The sequence below is a fragment of the Chlamydotis macqueenii genome, chromosome 2 (genome assembly GCF_036417535.1).
Source record: "Chlamydotis macqueenii isolate bChlMac1 chromosome 2, bChlMac1.mat, whole genome shotgun sequence".
NCBI classification, from domain to species: domain Eukaryota; kingdom Metazoa; phylum Chordata; class Aves; order Otidiformes; family Otididae; genus Chlamydotis; species Chlamydotis macqueenii.
The window spans coordinates 94,755,967-94,774,284 of record NC_141557.1 but is presented as its reverse complement, the minus strand read 5'-3'; the positions used below and the strand labels follow the sequence as shown (position 1 = coordinate 94,774,284).

At 42.0% G+C, this 18,318-nt stretch overlaps 1 protein-coding gene across 12 annotated transcripts in view; it reads right to left on the bottom strand.

The window, feature by feature from the left end:
• The window catches only part of LOC104479324 (poly(rC)-binding protein 3), a 524,839-nt gene that overhangs the window by 130,028 nt on the left and 376,493 nt on the right, over positions 1–18,318 (bottom strand). Inside the window, exon 1 of one of the 12 annotated variants that reach the window (XM_086740455.1) lies at positions 16,418–16,786. The exons of 4 other annotated variants lie outside the window; for them this stretch is intronic. The gene's annotated coding sequence lies outside the window, so the exon portion shown is untranslated. Of the gene's footprint in view, positions 1–16,065; positions 16,132–16,417; positions 16,787–18,318 lie in introns of those variants that run through there. 7 more of the 12 variants (XM_086740461.1, XM_086740462.1, XM_086740465.1 and 4 more) reach the window with 7 other exon arrangements.

The following is an 18,318-nucleotide window of genomic DNA, read 5'->3' as shown; positions in this document are numbered from 1 at the left end:
ACATCATCATCCAGGGGACAACTTTCCAGAGAAATTTGGCTCAAATTCAAGATTCATTGGTAGGATCAAAGATGGATCAAAAAAGGAGGAGGGGAATTCACAAACACATCAACCAGAAAATTTGCATGCATCTACTCTTGCACTTGATTAAAAGAAAAAAAAAGTGTTTTCTTTTCAGTTTTGTATAACTCGTTAACATTGAGGCTGAGTCAACACCTCTGATTTGCAACTGGGAACAACTCTGCTTTCAGAGAGACCCAGATCTCTCTGAAATATATGAAATATAAACAAAGATCAGGTAACATCAGAAAGCTTCACTGTGAAACAGAAGATGCAGAATAGGGACTTGTACGTAATTTTTTTTTCAAACAAGTTCTACATATAACATCCTGACAGATCTAATGTTCATACCTGTATTACTATAAGTCTGCAAAACACACCACTTCAATAAAAACACTTCATTTTGTTAAGCTAGGAATCAGTGGTCCAGAATGGCTTTAAGGAATAATTAACTACTTCAGAAAAATCCTTCAGATATTCTGCATGAAAAAAGTAAGTCTTTCCTTTAAGTGGCCGTGAAAGCTTACTGAATATCCTTGTTACCTGAAAAATGTCAATTGGGCTGCTTAATTAGAGAAAATGAAAAGTAATGTTAATAAAATTACTACTAAATAAATAAATAAGAATCATGCTGTTTAAAATTGCACTGAAATCTATTAGCCTTGGTTCATAAGATATGAAAAATGAAAGTTAATTTCAAATATACAGGCTTATCTTTGCAAAGAGTACTGCCAAACATGGACCAAAATAACTCTGATCACACTAGAAACAGGTTCCTTACCCCTGACAACTGCCTGATCGGTGGGCACAGAGTAGAAATGGAGAGTTAACCCAAGTGACCTAACTGTACCTTGTACTGTCATACTCTGCACAAGCCCTCCCAGCATGACCAACTAACTCACTTTCAGTGTGATTATTTACTGTGATTGTTTAACAGCACTTTGCAGCTTAACTTTCCTCAGCTGATCTCTAAATGTGGGTGCACGTCAAGAGCGGACAGAGTGTTCGCTACTCCAATTTGTGTGTCGCATTTTCTTCGGCAGATTAAACTGAAATGGCACAGAGGCAGGAACTGTGCCATTTCTTCTGCTGTTCTATCTCTTCTGCTCTCTCTCTTTTTCTGTTTCTCTTTCTTCTCCCCTATTTCCCTTTTTTTTTTTTTTTTTTTTAAGATAGATAAAGAGCAGGGGAAGACAAGTGCTGTGGTGGTCATATTGATTGCAAGTCGGCAAAGCAATTAAGGTGCAAGAACCATCAAGGCACAAAAAGCAGTTCGGAGACAACATCTGTAAGCCCATAGCATTGTTGTGGCATCAACTTCTGATGTCCTAACCTTCCACAAAATCATCCCTTCCCACCTCTGATTCTCCAGCAAGATGGATTAACGCACTGTCAGGGGCTGACTCGCAGGCCATTGCCAGCAACGTTTGGTGACTTTGTGTGCCAAACATACCTGGGCCCAAGCTCAGCCTTAGCCACGTGCCACAGCCTGCGAATGCAGCAGGCATGGCCTCAGCTGAGGGAAGGGGACCATTACACCCAGCAGTCACTCATGTCTTATGACCACCTCATTCCAGCCTCTTGTAATGGCTGTAGACTTTTTACGCCTCCCAGACACCACAAAACTGTACGAATAGGAGCCAATTTTCCTATTTAACCTTGCAAGGGTAGTTCATTACAATGCAAGTGGTCTCGGTGTAGGCTACTGCTCAGACCTTGAAAAGCCGGTTCATTTGCAAGGGTTCAGAAGTAGCTGTAGTTGCATTTCCAGTGTGTTTCTGTGAGATGAAGCTGTTCAACAGCCATTCCTGCTCATCCCAGAAGGGACACAGACACTCAGACAGCAGCTAGTCTGTGCCAGCCAACTCTCGGCACTCGGCAGACTAATCAACCTGGGCAGCTCAGATTTTTTAAAAAAATAAACAATAAAAACCACCCCACAACAAAAATCAAATCCCCCCAAACCCCCAAACCAACCAACCAACCAAAAAAAACCCCAAACACACACCTATTCTCTCTTGCTGACAACGCGACCAGAAGCAGCGTGACCGCGTGCTCCCTGCCTCTCTGCCTTGCCTACCGACAGCACTGTAAGAACCTATAAATACCGTGGGGACGCACGCCTGCAGTGGGAAGCCCACTCGCACTGTCCTCTCATCCTCTGGCCTCGCTGCCAGGTGCCAGACAGCTCTTCAGGGCTGCAAGGGCACTCCCAGGCTTTTGTAGCAGACTGGAGTAACATGGCAGCATCATTTGTTTCGGAAACAAAACAACGCAGAAAGCTTCAGCTGGATAAGTAGGGACCAAATGGTTTCTTTTAATCTCCCGAACCTGCTATCTGTACATATCTCTCTCCCACAGCACATTTTTCTTTTCCTATTTATGCACTGCCACACAAACTCCCTGAACAGGCTACTAATCTTCAATTATGGCAAGTAAATAATCAAATAAATAAATAAACCCCTCAGTATCCTAAACTCAGAGACTCACAGAATATCTCCCCCCTCACCACCCTTCAGTTCACCATAATGTCAAGGGCATTCAAGAGACCTGCTCTGAGGATGGGGGAGGCAAACCAAGAATAACCACCCTGAACTCCTTTCCTCCCAGCACAGAATGGCAAGATGTCTAATAGCCCTATAGATGGACATTAGGAAGGAACTAGTCATTCACTGAGGTGATGGTAATCAAAGCCACGTCTTTGCAGATTCGGTGGCAATGAGGCATGAGACAAGATTCCAGCTCCAGGGCTAGAAAGATGCCTTCAAATGGCTTAAATTTTCTCCCTAAATCCCATTATTTTCTAATTCCAGTTCAATTTCTGCAGCGCATCCCCTTTCCTTGGGTTTCCCTTGGGACGGCAGGACTGCATTTCAACTTTTCAGGACTAACACTGCTCTCCCAGGTCTCAGTGACTGCTAACTTGAAAAAGGAACACACTGGGTCCATTAGACTACTTAATGACATTTATTTTGTCACTAACCTTAAAGCACTTAATCCATTTAAAACTTTATTTTTTCAAAATAACCAGTATAACCTAGCAGTCAGAATAGATTTGCCAATTGGAAAGGACCTCCACCACAGGAGGAAGCAGGCACATTTGAAAGACAGCTTGCCTCATTCAATTTTCACCTGAATTATGACAAAGTATCATGCAGAACCAAACATCAAAATATTTTGTACAATATTACAGCAACACTTAATTTTTTTCCAACTTAATCTCCGGCCCAGATTTGCATGGAAGCAAATAAGAAATGTGGCCACTAACATCAAGGGTTAATCTGGATAGGAAGAGTATGAAACCACCAATGGGGATACAATCAGTACAAACTCTTCAAGTGTTTACATCTGGATGAGATAATCAAGGAACAAACTGCTTTCTTACTAATTCTGAAATTCCTGCATTCACTCAGGCAAGAACAATACAAGATGCCAGTAGTGTGAGCTATTTCACACAGATAAGCGACTCTGGAAGGAAGCAAAAGGCGCTAAATGTTACTCAAGGGAGGAGCAACAGCAGTGGAGAAAGAGTCAGACATGTGGGACAAATTTAGCAGAAAAAGACTACTGACTTGGAAAATGCACATTACCAGAAAGCTACAGAAAGTTAAAATAAAGATTTCTTATTAGAAAAGTTACTACAGACATTTTTAAAAGAACCCCATGGTATTTTCATGTAATTTGATTTATAAATGTAATTCACTGTTGGATCATACTGAAACCAAAGACATCTTTCATTCAAGGTAGATAACTCAGACATAGTTCAGAAGTTTGATGTACCGGGGAAACGGAGCAGAGAACAAAATCAACCAAGCCTGTAAAAATTTAGAAACCTCCTAAACAGAGAAACTGAAGGGGTTTTTTTTTGTGAGTTTTGGTATGTTCAGCAGCTGGTCTTACGTGCAGTTCTATTTTAGAATTATTACTTTGTTGCTCTCTTGAAATGAGAAATGACAAATCTGCAAGAAAATTAACCAACATCTAAACACATATCGAGTCAAGATGCATGATTTTTTAATGGTTTGGGGTTTTTTTTTAAAAAAAAGTCCATAAGAATTAAGTTCATGTACTTTGGAGGAAATATTTTGCATCATCCCATTTCACTTGCCTTTGTCTACAAAGCCAAAGAGGATAGCAGTCCACAAAGATTCAAAATGTGCTGATGCAGAAAACAAGGCAATATTTACTCATAATAAATAAAGGTATTCCTGCTTTAGGTTGGAATATAAGTAGCACTGACAAAAACTAATTGTCTAAAAGCATTGATTGTGATGCCATCTGAAAGTAGGGTCAGTATTTGATTGGAGATCAAAGATTATTTTGCAAGTTTGATTTGTTTGCATGAGAAGTAACTGCCAGTCTTCAATGTGTATGTATTTCCTATAAATCCAAAGAGGTAATAATTTCACAGTACAAAGCCATGATGGGACCACAAATGGAATATCTTACCTCAACAGACTGCAAAAAAAAGATATAAAATAACCAGGCATATACAAAGAAAGCTAACTTAAATGATACAGGAATTGGAGGATAAGATACTGAATATGAAGGCAACCTAAGGAAGCTAAAGTTATATAATCCACAAAAGAGGATTGAGCAGAATATGATCACAGTCTATAAATGTCTCACAGGTAACAATATAGATGAAAGAAGAGAATTATTTAGAGTTCCGGTAGAGGATAAGACGAGAAGCTATTTCCTTTAGCTAAAGAAGGGAAAAACTGAACAGAAGAACGTAGGCCAAATATACACAAAACCGAACCCTCCACAGCAGGGTGCATGGGACTGCGTTTTAATCGAGGTGGAGCCATTTCATGCATGTGGCAGTTCCAACAGAAGTGGATGAGTTCTGTGCCTAGCCCAACCCTGTGGTCATCAGCCAACAGAATGGATGAGGTTCTGTTTTGCTGTCTGGACACCCAATAGCAAAGATGAATTCAAAGAGATTACTGAAGTTGAGTATGGTTTTATAGTTAGAAGATAGGCTATCCAAAAGAAGTATTTACATTTCCCCCTGCAACTTACGGGAGACAGATTATTAATACTAATCACGGACAGTAAAAAATGCATTAACATGGAAAATAACCCATCGTAACGGTTAAAGATGGACATACAGCGAGTGTCCAGGATATGTCTCAGACAGCAAGAGAAGACTTGCTCTCAATTAATCCAACTTGTAAATTTCCAAATAATGTCAATATAAGCAATAATTGCTCATAGCAAGTAAGTTGGAATGAGTAAGTAGAATTCACCTCAAAGACTGAAAAAAGTGAAGTTGGAGTTTGCAAATACATTCAAAAGAGCAGCAGGAGTCTACAAAAGGAGACAAGACACTGGCTGTAAGACTGATATGAGATCGAGAAGCCCATTACTGTACCCCTCATGCAGCTGTAGAGCAGCATGGACCGAGCTAGCTTGAGAGTAATTATTTCCTTGGGCACTGGGTAAGCATCGTAGCTGTAACCATGCAGGTGTAAGCACAACCTGCAAAACCACGTTTGGATGCTGGTAGAAGCTCAGGCTCTTCCCTGTTTTTGTGCTGCTGTGGCTACATCGCTGCCACAATACAAGTAGTCCACTTAACAATGGTTTTAAAAGACCTGCAGGAGGACTGAGGCGACGCACTGCTCTGCACTGCTGGCAGCCAAATACTAATGGACTTCTGTCCAGGGGTTATCTTCAGCCTAGTAACGCTTCCCAATAGTCATGAGGAGAATGACTGGCTTCTGAGATGGGCAGTTCAGAGCTGCTCTGCTTGGAGATGCCTCTCTCTCTCTACTGACTACAAACTGAGCCAAGGGAGGGGGGAGGCCTTGTGAGGCAACTTTGGGGAATACTCCCCCCCGGCATCAGACATCCCATACTCGTATAACCAGATATAACTCTGTCCACTGAATTCTTGAAACAGCAGCATTTTACCTTGGATTGCACACCTGTAATACTGTTAAGTGTGTTTCTGATAATCCAAATGATTTACAATAGCTTTAGGAAGAGGCAAGCAAGAATTTTTTATACTTAATAGCATTGCTGCACACATCTTTGGAAGATTTTGTTACTTGATGGCCAATTGTCATGAAAGCTCACATGAGCAGTGGAACAAGAATACACCTCTTTGCCCCATAAACATGGCCATTTCAGACATTTCATCTGCAGAGGAAATGTCACAGGTTTAAGAAAGGTAATCGACTGCAGTCCGTTTTCTGACAAACATTTGTACAATGCTATTTCTCTATAAACACACCCGTGATGCACAGTCAGTATCAGCTCAGAAGAGAAACATCACAGTAGTTAAAAGTGTAACTAGAGCTACAGATTGCCCCTCACTGCAACAGAGATTTTTTTTGTTTGTTTTGGTTTTTGCTTGTCATTTTTACATCACGCACTTGTGTCTACAGTACCACTACAGTACGCTAGATAATACTCCAGTGTTTACTGGGGAGGACTGGTCACCAACCAACCAAAGCCTACTTGTTCCATCCCATCAAGAGTCCCTTGCTAAGGCAGACATGCCGACATGCACAACTTCACACAGAGGTTTCAGATGCACTGGATGCCATCCAAGATTGTCTGCTCACATGCCACCGCAGCACCTTGTTGTGGCATTTATTCCCTTTTCAGTTGGCATCAGAAGTACTGGGGCTGAGACAGTTTTGAATAGGAGAAAAAAAAAAAAAGCCTGCCTAGAAGATGATCTTTTAGGTATTTCACTGCTGAATGCTCCAAGTGGTTGAAATGAAAATGCACAAGTTTTGGAAAGTCTGTATTCCTACTGAACTGAAGCAGTGGTGACAAAATACAGTAGGCAGTATGGTGCAGTGTTCCTGTACTAACCACTAGACCTTTGCCCATGTCATTAAAAATAACATCTCCTCTTAGGGATGTAGAAAAAAATCCATATACCAAAGTAAGCATTTTCTACCCAAATATATTGCAGACTTTCTAATCTCATAGACATACCACGCTCACTCTCCCTTTCCACTGGTCCCATGACTGAGACAAGGTACCTTTGCAAACCCATGTCTTTCTTCTTTTACCCCAACAGAAGGTGCATCCAGGCTTAAAACTCAGAGGACCTTCTGAAGAGGGGAGGGAAAATCAGGAGAAATGGATGGAGGTAGAAGACAGAGCCTGTGACAACACAGTTTCCATGGATCTTAGAATCATTTAGGTTGGAAAAGACCCTTAAAATCATCAAGTTCAACCATCAAGTTCAACTGCCAAGTCCACCACTAAACCACGTCCCTAAGTTCCAAGTTCACACATCTTTTAAACACCTCCAGGGATGGTGACTCAACCACTTCCCTGGGCAGCCTGCTCCAGCACTTGACAACCCTTTCACTGAAGAAATTTTTCCTAATATCCAATCTAAACCTCTCCTGACACAACTTGAAGCCATTTCCTCTTGTCCTATCTCTTCTTACTTAGGAAAAAGCTTATATCGTATTCAGGTAAGAGCTGGAGCAGTATTAAACATCACTTTCACAGTGGGATGCAAGTCAACAGAAGTGGCTGGTAACATCTTTGTGTGATCACAAAGATGGATGTTCCTGGGATGTAGGAGCACAGAGGATCCCAGGAGCCCACAGGGATTAGAAAGAAACCTGTTCTCATCCTACTGCTCCAACAGAAAAACTGAGGAGAAATTCTGTCAGGGTCTCTGTGGACATCTCTCCTCCTCCTCAACGCCTTTCTTAGATGTTACAACAGGACAGGGCTTCCTCCAGCTCAGCCTTTTACCACATTTGGTCTTCTGAACACATGTAAAAATTCAGGACAACCTTCACAGTCTGTCCAAAAGAATTAAGGCAGGAAACGAGTGGAATACATAGAAATTGTTGTTTCATTCGCAAAAACCAATGAGGTAAACTATATTAAAATATGGCTACAGTTACAAATCTTAAGATCATCACTGGCTAAGAATGCTGATCAATGGCACTTCAGATTGCCAAAACAGAAAAACAGAAAATATTTATGGCTCAGAATCCCCTCTAATACCATTACTGTCACAAAGTCACTATGTGTGCATACAAGCTACAGATAGGTACATAAATTAGGTGCCTGGTGCTTACACAAAACTACTTTGACTAAATATTAATTGAACATTATTCAATTAAAATTAATATAAATTCCACACTTTATTAATTACACATCATAAATTAAAAAATATTTTAACAAATACAGTTCAGTAAGTCCTTCTCATGAATAAGAAGTGCGAAGGCAAGAGAGACTGTTACATGCAGCAGTTATTCTAAGCTGCAGACACGAAAGCCAGTCTCACGACATGAGCTATAAACTCATTTTTGTTTATTACTACAGTCTATCTATTTGACATCTACCCTAACAAATGGTTCTCGATGAAAAGCATGTGAGTACGCAACATTTTCTCTGGCTTTCCCCAGAGCATTGAGGATCATTAAACAGATCATCGGCTTTCTGCAAGAGACGTCTGCATACTTTCCAAATTTTGACTAATAATCTGTTGAAATAAGGTTTGCAGCAGAAGACATATTGAGCCAAGTCATCACCAGTCTGAATCTGTGAAGATGCAATTTTTGAAGGCAACTTTACCCTCAGATTTAGACATATTTGCACAACCAAAGTGGTTTTATTCGGTGGATATTCCCATCCCCCAGAAATTGTAATTACTATCAACAAAATAAAAGTACCAATCCAGAACTACTTTTGACCACAGCAACTGAGCTGTTTCTGTGAGTATTCCTAGCAATAGACTTGTTTCTCAGAAAGTCGACGTAAAAGCGCAAATTCATTTCCTTCTAAAATTGGGCAAATATGTGCACAAATTATACTTTATTTGCCCAGAATTTATAAACAAAAGCATGCAAGAAATTTAATAATTTGAACAGGATAATTTTCTTTAGAAAGTTGCCAGCTATAGTTTAAAGTTGTAGTTAAGTAAAGTTCCCAGTTAAGTATTTCAAGTGAGTAAGAATTAACATCTTTGAAATCAATACAGCCAAGAAAGGATTTTGTAAAATCTACTAAGCACCACGTAAGATAATTCTCCAATATAAAAATATATGTATCTGAAAAATCTGAATTGCATTAGCAGCATAGGAACTAAAAACGAAACACATTTTAGGTGCATCTGCAAACTATTATGCTTGTCCAGTATATTTTAAGGATATTATTTAGAGATGCATTTCTTTTCTCTGTCAACTCAGCCATATTCTCACTGAGAGCACCACATTTTGATGCATTTTTAAGTATGACCTCAGAGGCATACAGAGTTAAAATGAAGGTGACATTTTATCAGTAGTCGTAGGCAACCCTAGTTCTGGCTACTTTTGTTATTATTTATCTCCCTATATATATAATCTGCTGCTTTTAACTTTATTGACTAATAATAATATTCACTGGAGACTCAGTCTTTCTTGTCTAGCGATGGGAAAACAGAAAGGTCACAAGGTAAAAGAAAACTCCATTTTCATAGGCACTTTAATGCATTCCTCCTAAGGGAATTCAAGTAACTTTAGAAAGGTTTAGATATATATTGGTGGGCCCTTTACTACTGAGCCAACTAAAAGCCCATCCATCTGTGCAGAATCCAGTGTAATAAAAGCACAATAAAAAGGATAGTTTCTGTTCACTTTTTTTTTTTGTAAAGCCTCACTTGCATTTTATTGCCAACTCCACGGTAACTTCACACACTCACTTAAAGTAAGATCAGGGTTGTTTCTCCATGGGAGGTACAAGAGGCAAGAAAAGGTCATAGTGCTGTGAAACTTCCTTTTAGACAATGAACAGGATTAGAAGTGAGTAGGTCCCAGTGAGGAGATTACCCTAAAATTAAACCCAGGGATGACAAGGCAAAGCCCAGGGTCCCAATCGTGTGTTAGCAATCTCCTCCCAGCAAGTCTGGAGTCAATAAGTGATTACCACCAACAAAACGGGCACACACACATACACACAAATATATATATATATGTACATATATATAAAAATATAAATATAATCCATCACAAGTGGTGTTGATACGTTTGCCCAGTCAATCAACCAAGTAAACGAACAAAATCCTCTAAAAGTTTAGCAAATCTGAAGGTTAAGGCTTCATTTGTCAGAAGAAAACTAGTATCAGAAAACATGGGAACATAAAGATCAAAACCCAGTGATTTAAACATCTCTGAACCGAAAAGATTTGAGATTCCAAGCCTAATTCTCATCACTGTGGATGAAACTCTGAACTTACATATCAGAACATCTCATATTTTCCTATTTGCAGGAGCAAAACATTTTATTTTCATTTATTCTCATAGGTATAACATACACTAATAAAAAAGGCAAACAGTCTTTTTAATCACTTTGATCATACGTTAGCAAATCTCCACCAGATCCAGGCAGCTCAGGGACTTTCAGTATTTAATCCAGTACTATACAGTAATTATGGAGTGGATTTACAGCATTTACAAAGGTTGCGTCTGCCTCCAATGTTTTTACAGCCTTTTCATTTAAAATCTCTGCTGTTGTTCTATAGAATGTTTAATGTTACAAAACAGCCAGCAAAATTTCCATTAGCTCTTCCGGCTAGATGCTGGCACGCAGCCACAATCACGCTAATGAGGTCCTCGAGGTATGCACACAGTTTTGTTAATTCAATGAAATCACAGAAAAGTCATTTTATGGTCTTCAAAGCTCAGATTCTATCTTTCTATTAGTTCAAATCAGGATCAAATGCTGAATAGGTGCTTTACTGCCCATTGATGAGAAAAATACAAGCCAACGAGGGTTAAGGTAATAGGCCATCATAAACAGATGCTGTGGACATTGCACCAAGCACTTCATTGCTACATAGCCATATCTGAAAGTATTCTTTTTTTTTGGGAAACACACCCTCCCTTCGCTTTTCTGTAGAGTGCATCTGGGATGGTATTCTGCCTCCCTTGTTGCCACTGGGACAACCAGACTATTCCAATTTCATTTTATGAAATCCTCAGATTTGTGCTAATATTTTATCTGTACTTGCTTACCAACAAATGCACGCCTATCTGTACGTAAAAGATGACAGGAGTCCTTCTCTAGAGCTCCACTTGCTCCGTACGCAGCTGCCCAGACTTTCGCTGCACACCTGGGACTGCGGTTCTGACACAGCCACCCCATTTTCTAAAACTTGCCTGAACTGTCATAGAGCCTCCCTTTAAGCATCATGGTCAAGTGCTTTTGCTTGTTTGTTTGTTTGTTTGTTTTAATTTCAGTGAAATTACTCTTTGTTTCTTATTACAGCCACAGCCCTAAACTAGTTTATAAGTATAGCCAAAAAATTTCAGTAAACGTAGTGTGAATCTAACAGAAATAAAGCAGTAGACAAGAAGGTAGAGAAGTGTAAACCGCGGTTTCCTAAGCATCTTAATTGCTTTCTTTTTTTCATAACTATTTGAAAATGTTTGTCTTAAACTGTTTGTGAGGTCAGAAAGAAACAAAACTAAAAATCATATGTTCAAGTTTTTCTCTGAACTGTTTTGTAGAAGTTTCCAGGTATCACTGCAATAAGTCCTACTAAGAAATGCTGCATCTTCCTCCTCATGCACTTGTATCAAGCCATAGGCTGTCTGAGCAACTAGATCATTCTGAGAACAGGTACATGAACTGTTTTTGCTCTTTTTCTAAGTCTGCTGCTTATTTATTCCATCCTGTTACAGCCAAATCCTGCCACCGATGCCCACGTCTTTCTCAGAAGGAACGGCTGTTGAGGTCACTGAGCTGAGCCTTGACAGTCTTAATCGCTGCTCCATGACTCCCGGCAGTGTCTAGCTACGACGTCAAGCGCGAACCTCTGAGGGGGCGGGCAGAACAAAAAGTTCATCAGGCTCTAAATGACCATTACAGCTTTGGGAAAAAACAAGGTCTGATCAAGTGGGAGTTTGGTCTGTAGAGGGACAGAATTTTTAAAGAAAAAAAAAAATATGCGTACATTAAGGCTCTTGGAGAAATGTTCTATTCATGTTGGTTTGCGTTTTTTTTTTTTTTAAGTATCGCTAATAACCCTTTATATTTGAAATAACAATAACTTTCTGTACTAATTGTTTTTTGTGTCGCTGTGCTGAAGGCTTTCAGGGCTCGGAAAGCAAGTCAAGATGCTGAGCAGCGTGTGTGTACACAAGATGACAGCCTTTGGCAGGGGACACAAAGGCTTCAGAATACAGGTCAGCTCAGCAAAGGGCCACCCGTGTGCGTCAGAGACGATGGGGCTGTCTGCTAGAAATCTGGCGTACTGCTCAAATCGGAGTTTGTTAACCTGAACTTGATTTCTGTGCCTCGTTGATGAATGTTAAGATATGATTGCACTGGCTGAATATTTTCACGGCTTTATAACCACTTTTATAGGCACTCGGATTTATTATCATCTCCCTCTTCCTTTCCCCTAGCCAGCAGATGCTACACTCCATAAAAACATACACCCTTAAGACGAGGTGGATGTCTATTACAAAGATTTTCTGTTTGATTTTAATCCAAAAGAGCTGGCACTGAGCTGGTGTTTTTTAATTAAAGCCTCCTTCACTCATTCACTCAGTTCCTTTTTGTCTTGTGGAGCGCCTATCAGTCAGGAGGAGTCACCGCAGGATGCACCCAGTGGCAGGAGGCCATTTCATCCCCTCCCCCAACCCCAGACACTGACTTTTTTCTCTTCCCCCTCGCCCTCAACTTCATTAACTAAATGCACTGAATAAACCTTAACATCCCAGCTAAATCCTATTGGCCCTGGATTTGCTGCTTAAGGCTAAAACCCAAGCGACCCATTTTTCTCCTGTTGATACTTCTATTGCTGATGGCAGCCAGCAGAGAAAAATATCCGACCTTAAAAAATTTTAAATTAAGGAACAAAACCCAGAGAACTCATCGCTCGCTCTTCCTGCTGCTGCTGCTTCATGGACTTTACGCAAGCTCTGCTTCGTGTGTCAAAGCCTCCCTTGCTTTTCTGCTTCATAGGCAACATAGGGAATCTGTTGCTTAGCAAATGAATGCAAAGTGCATCTGTTATTAAAAGTGCGACAAGGTTTCTCTGAAAGAAAAATGGTCTTGCAAAGTCTGTGAAAACAAATTTCTGTGCATTCTACAATCTCCAGCCACAATGTTGTTACAAACCTCAGAAGATGGAGACCCCACTAACTGAAAATCTCTGGGAAATACTAACGATGAGAGTAAATCACTTCAGTGCTACAGATTCTTTTTGAGTTTCTATCCTTATGTTTTGCTTTAAACTGTAATAGTTTGCCTTCCCAATTTTACACATGCAACAGAAAACTCTAAAGATTATTCACCATCCCCCTGCCTCCTGGCTGCCAGCTCTCCCGCGGCACCCCAGTTATAGCTGCTGTACCTAATCCCACTGTGGCTGAGCTGCCCAACGCTTCCTCCTCGATCCGTGACGATGAGCGGAAATGTCAACGGTCACTTCCCAGCATTTGACGCATTATTCCTAAAGCGCCCAAACTGGGTTACCCATCCAGCTGCAAAGTTTCCCTATGGCAGCATTCAAAAGCTTTGGCACTGCTGACTTTTCCCGGGGCCACCAGCCTTGCCTTTATTTCTTGCTCTGACAGACCTTCAACCTCTCTGCTCCCCTTCAAACCATCGCCACCATGACCACCACGTGTTTTGCCACAGCATCTGCACTGCAAAACCCTTCCCTCTTGCAAATACCTCTTTCAACACTTCTGCCACGCACACTCACGGCTGCAGCCACATCCCCCATTAGCTCTGCAAGCTTCTCCACAACTTCGTGCCGCAGTGATGCGCCCTTGCCCTATTGCAGGCTCCCTCTGTGGTTGTCCCCGGTCAGCGTGCTTGGCCCCAGCCTCCCAGCCCTCCCGAGCAGGAGGGACGGCTCATCCTCCGCTCCCCTGCGTCCTGTCTGGCTTACCCCATTACAGAGGGGTGCGAACCATTGCGCTTTGGCTAGGAGACCCTCTTGCCCTGCGATGGGTCCACGGCAAACAGCTTCACGTGCAGACAACTGAGCGCTCCCCTCGTGGCTTTCACGAATCACTCACCACATTTTCAGTAATCTGTCACAGAAAGCTATTCCAGCTTGCTCCTGGGTATCCAACCAACACAGCAGTCTTTGGATTTGACTTATATTTTTAATAACACATTTCACTTTACATTAATATCAGACCTCAGTGCCCTACAATGCCAAGGCTGGTTCCTGAGAAGTGCTGCATCCTGAAATGCCTAGCCCACGCACGCCCAGTCCTTCGCCCGGCAAATTCCTGTGGCATTCAGAGGCTGCAAAGAAACAACGAACCTGGACATCTGGTAGAAATTCAGTTACTCTGAATAAAAATTGTATTTACAAAGTACCTAAAAGCAAATCTAATCTGACACTGAAGATATGCAGCACAGGTTACACATTAAGATTATTAGTACAATGTCCGTTATGAGAAGGCTTTCAAGTAAAAATGCTTTCTTACTGACTGCGCGCTGGCGTTAATGTATTTCTTACCAATACCACTAATGGGGCGTTTATCATGTTTCTAGCTTCTCTGAAGTAACAAGAAAAATATATTGATCCATGTAAGAATAAAATGAATATATCCACGTTGCTACGCATTATTGTATGGCACATACTCTACAGATGTGTTTAAATACAGTCCTTGAAGGAAGTAATGGCAACCGACTTCAATACTACAAAAATATTCAAACCAGCACAAACTGGAGTGATAAGGAACGGAACCAGTAAAACAAATACTTATATCCTTGAGGACTTATTTTTGCAGCATCAACACAGATGAGAGGAAGAAAAGGGGCAAGGTTTTTCGTGAGAAACCAGCTATTTCAGATTGTAGGGAAGGTAAAAATATTTTTGTTCACCTGATTAGAGATTAAGAAGGTATGGAGTAATAACCACATAACTGATCAAGGTTTTCCTTTTCTTTAACACAATGCTTAGAATACTGGATAGGTGACGTATTGATTAAAAGGTTTATGAGTAGACAAACCTCAGCTTTTCAGTTTATTTTATTTCTACAGACTCTTGCCTGATTTTAGTATGGCCGATGCCTGGATTCCATTTTGAACCATCCTCAGTGACAGTTCATTAACTTTGCACCAGGAATCTTTGTAGGGATAAGAGGTGGACAAATGGATTACCAGCTGCTCTACTCAATTTTTTTTTGCTGTTGTTCTACTTCTAAAACCGTATATAAAAGAAACAAACAAGACCCACAGCTCGACTGGATGGTACACACACTTCTAACAGCAATTTTTTTTTTTTTTAAGATTTGAAGAAAGACATGCACAGCAACTTCCAGCTACGACTGTGTTTTGCTGTCTCTAATCTACACAAGAGCTGTTAAAATTTGATTAGGTAATATATGTTAACTGACTGTTTATTTTTCCAGTAGTACTAGTGGGGTTATCAGAAACATAGACAGAAGTTGTACAGTAAACATAAACATATCCAGTGTAATAGGACATTCTAGCAGATGTATCAAAGAGATTAAAGCAAAGTTTTTGGCGCATAGTAAGAAAATTTCTTGCATCTTTATTATTAATAATAATAATATTATTTCTAAAGAGGCACGAAATCCAGAGTCCTCTCTTTCTACTGTTAATGATAAAGGTACCATACACTTCCTAACTTTTCTTTAAGAAACACACACTTTTAAAGTTTCACTTTTTCCCCCCATTGCACAACATACAGAACTGCTATATAATTTTTTTTAATTTTTTTTTTTTTAACTTGGGCTGTTTACACAAGCAACTTAAAAACAACAAAGAGTCTCCAGAAACGTTACCGGCTAAAGAAAAGGAGGAAACTTCCAATGCCAATACCCCCACCCCCCATCCCCAAACAGGGGGCAACGTCCCGGTTCTGTGGCTTTTGACAGCGATGCCGGTTCCCAGCCGGCTCTCGCTTCTCCCCGACTCCACGTTAAACTGGCAGAAAACGATCAACCAGGGGTGGCTGCAGGAAAGGGGACAGGGGGACAGACACCCCCCTCACACACCCCCACAGATGATTTTATCCCACTCGGGCCGGTTACTCACCCGGGGGAAGCCCACCCTGCCCGGCTGAGAGTCCCCAGCCGATGTCCCAGCGCTGCTTACTCCTGCGGACACCAAACTGGCCCCATCCCCGCCCGCACCCCTTCCCCAGCAACTTGTTGGTTGCCGCCTCTTTAACCACTTCACCCGCGGCAGCCCGTCCCGGGCAGGCAGGGGAGGAAAGCTCAGCCCCTCAAGCACCCGCCGAAGCGGCACGATCGCCTCCTGCCAGCCCAAAACAAAGCGACCCCCCCCCCCCCCCCCGGCAGCACCGCACCCCAACTCCGGAGAGCCCGGGCAGAGTGTTTGTGTCCGTCCGCCCGCCCCCCCCCACGCGCGGGGCAGAGGCACCCACCTGCGGCGCGGGCCCTCAGCCCGTCCGGAGCCCCACGCCGCTCCCTTCCGCCCGTGGGGCCGCGCAGGCAGCCGGCTCCCCCCGCTCGCCGCCTCCCGCGGGGCCGTGGCCGTGCAGGCAGCGGCTCCCTGCGCGCCGCCCCAGCGCGGACAGATGGCCGGCAGCCCCGCCAGCCCAAGCCGCGCTCCTTTTTTTTTTTTTTTTTTTCTTTTCTTTCTTTCTTCCCCTCCTTCTTCCCCCCCCTCCTTTCCTCCCTTCTCCCCTTTTTCCCTCTCTTCCTCCCCTGGCAGATAAGCCCGAGTCAAGCAGAGCGCGCTCGCAACACCACCCCACCCCCCCAATAATTTCAATTAGTGCCACATGAGAGGAGCTTCTGGCCAAAATCTGCTTAAGAAAGGGCCAGAGGGCACGGCAATCTCCTTTGCTCAACAGTGACCAGAAGCTGCTATAAATACCCAAACAAAAGCGCTGTCAAGGCCAGGAATGTCACATCCTAATGTGATAAAAACTATAAAGATCCCATGTATTCCAGAAGTACAGAGCAGGAAAAATAATAATTAACAAAAAGAGACAAAGATTAAAAGCAGTCGCCAGCTTCCTACCCTCTCCCCCAATACGTAACCTTGCAATGTGTTATCAAAGTTGTGTATTTCTGGGTGCCAATCTATTATGTTTCTGAGGTCCCGAACATCCCGCTCACAATCCCTGTGTGACAGTCGTGTGCTCACATTTATAGGTACCCAAAACTACGCATTTTACATAACCCAGTCCAGTGACCGGGGCCGCTCAGCTTCCAACCCCACAGATACTTTACATCACCCAGACAGTATGAGCAGTGACTTCTCTAAATTGAAACATTAGCAAGAGGTTCGCAACGTGCCAGTAAGTAAATTAATACATTAATAAAGTACAGACTCAGGTGCATTTATACCAAAACTGAGGGATTTAATCTAACTTGATTTAGATATGTTTTACACTAGCATATTCCAGCATTACGAGTGAGGACAAGGCCCAGGCTGAGGTTTCTAACTTTACGGTGAGTTAGAGCTGAAAACTAACAAAAAGACCATGTTAAAAAAAAAAACAAAAAAACAAAAAAACCCAAACAAACTCAAAATACCCTTGATCCATTAGAGGGCCTCCAACCAGCAGCGCCGGGACCAAGAGCTCGGGCACCACTTTGGAAACCTCCAGTTTGCGCCCTGCAAGTGGCTGGACACTGCCTGCTCCGGCATGGGACAGCAGGGCCGGGCGGGAGAAGGGAGTGGTTTCGGTCCCATTTGACTGCTTGTAAATCCTGCAGTGCATTCGAGATGGTAATTTCCAGCCTGTTGATGGCAGGATGACAGCAGCTGGGTTCATCTGAGGGGAAGCCGATAGTCCCCGTCACCTAATTCCCCCTCCAGACGTTCCCGAATGTAATCGTTGCAAAGGGAGGGCACCCAGCTGATGTCCCTCCAACTCCCCTGTCTCAATGTTTATGTACAAATCTACGTAAAAGTAGTTAATCCTATTGACTGGCCTCATGCTCTTTTAGAACGGAGATAAAAGCGGCTGAAATGATCCCTGTGTTTCCTCTGTTTGGTTTCCACCAACCTAACAATAAACTTCTCTTCTACTACAAATAAATGTTATTTTTTCCATTTCATTCCCATGCCCTCCTCTGATCATACTTGTTTGTCCCGCTGCAGTGAGCACTGCTTTCTCATACTAAACCCATTCACACACAGGCTTATCCTCAAAGCACCCTTATCCTCAAAGGATGTCCAAAGATGGTTTTTGCTGGTTTATTAATTCTTGGAACTTAAGCATGTGCCCTACATAACAAAGAGCGTACTTTTAGAAGATCATTTGAAGAAACGCATTGAAAAGAGAGAATATTGAAGTGAAGCTCATGCAAA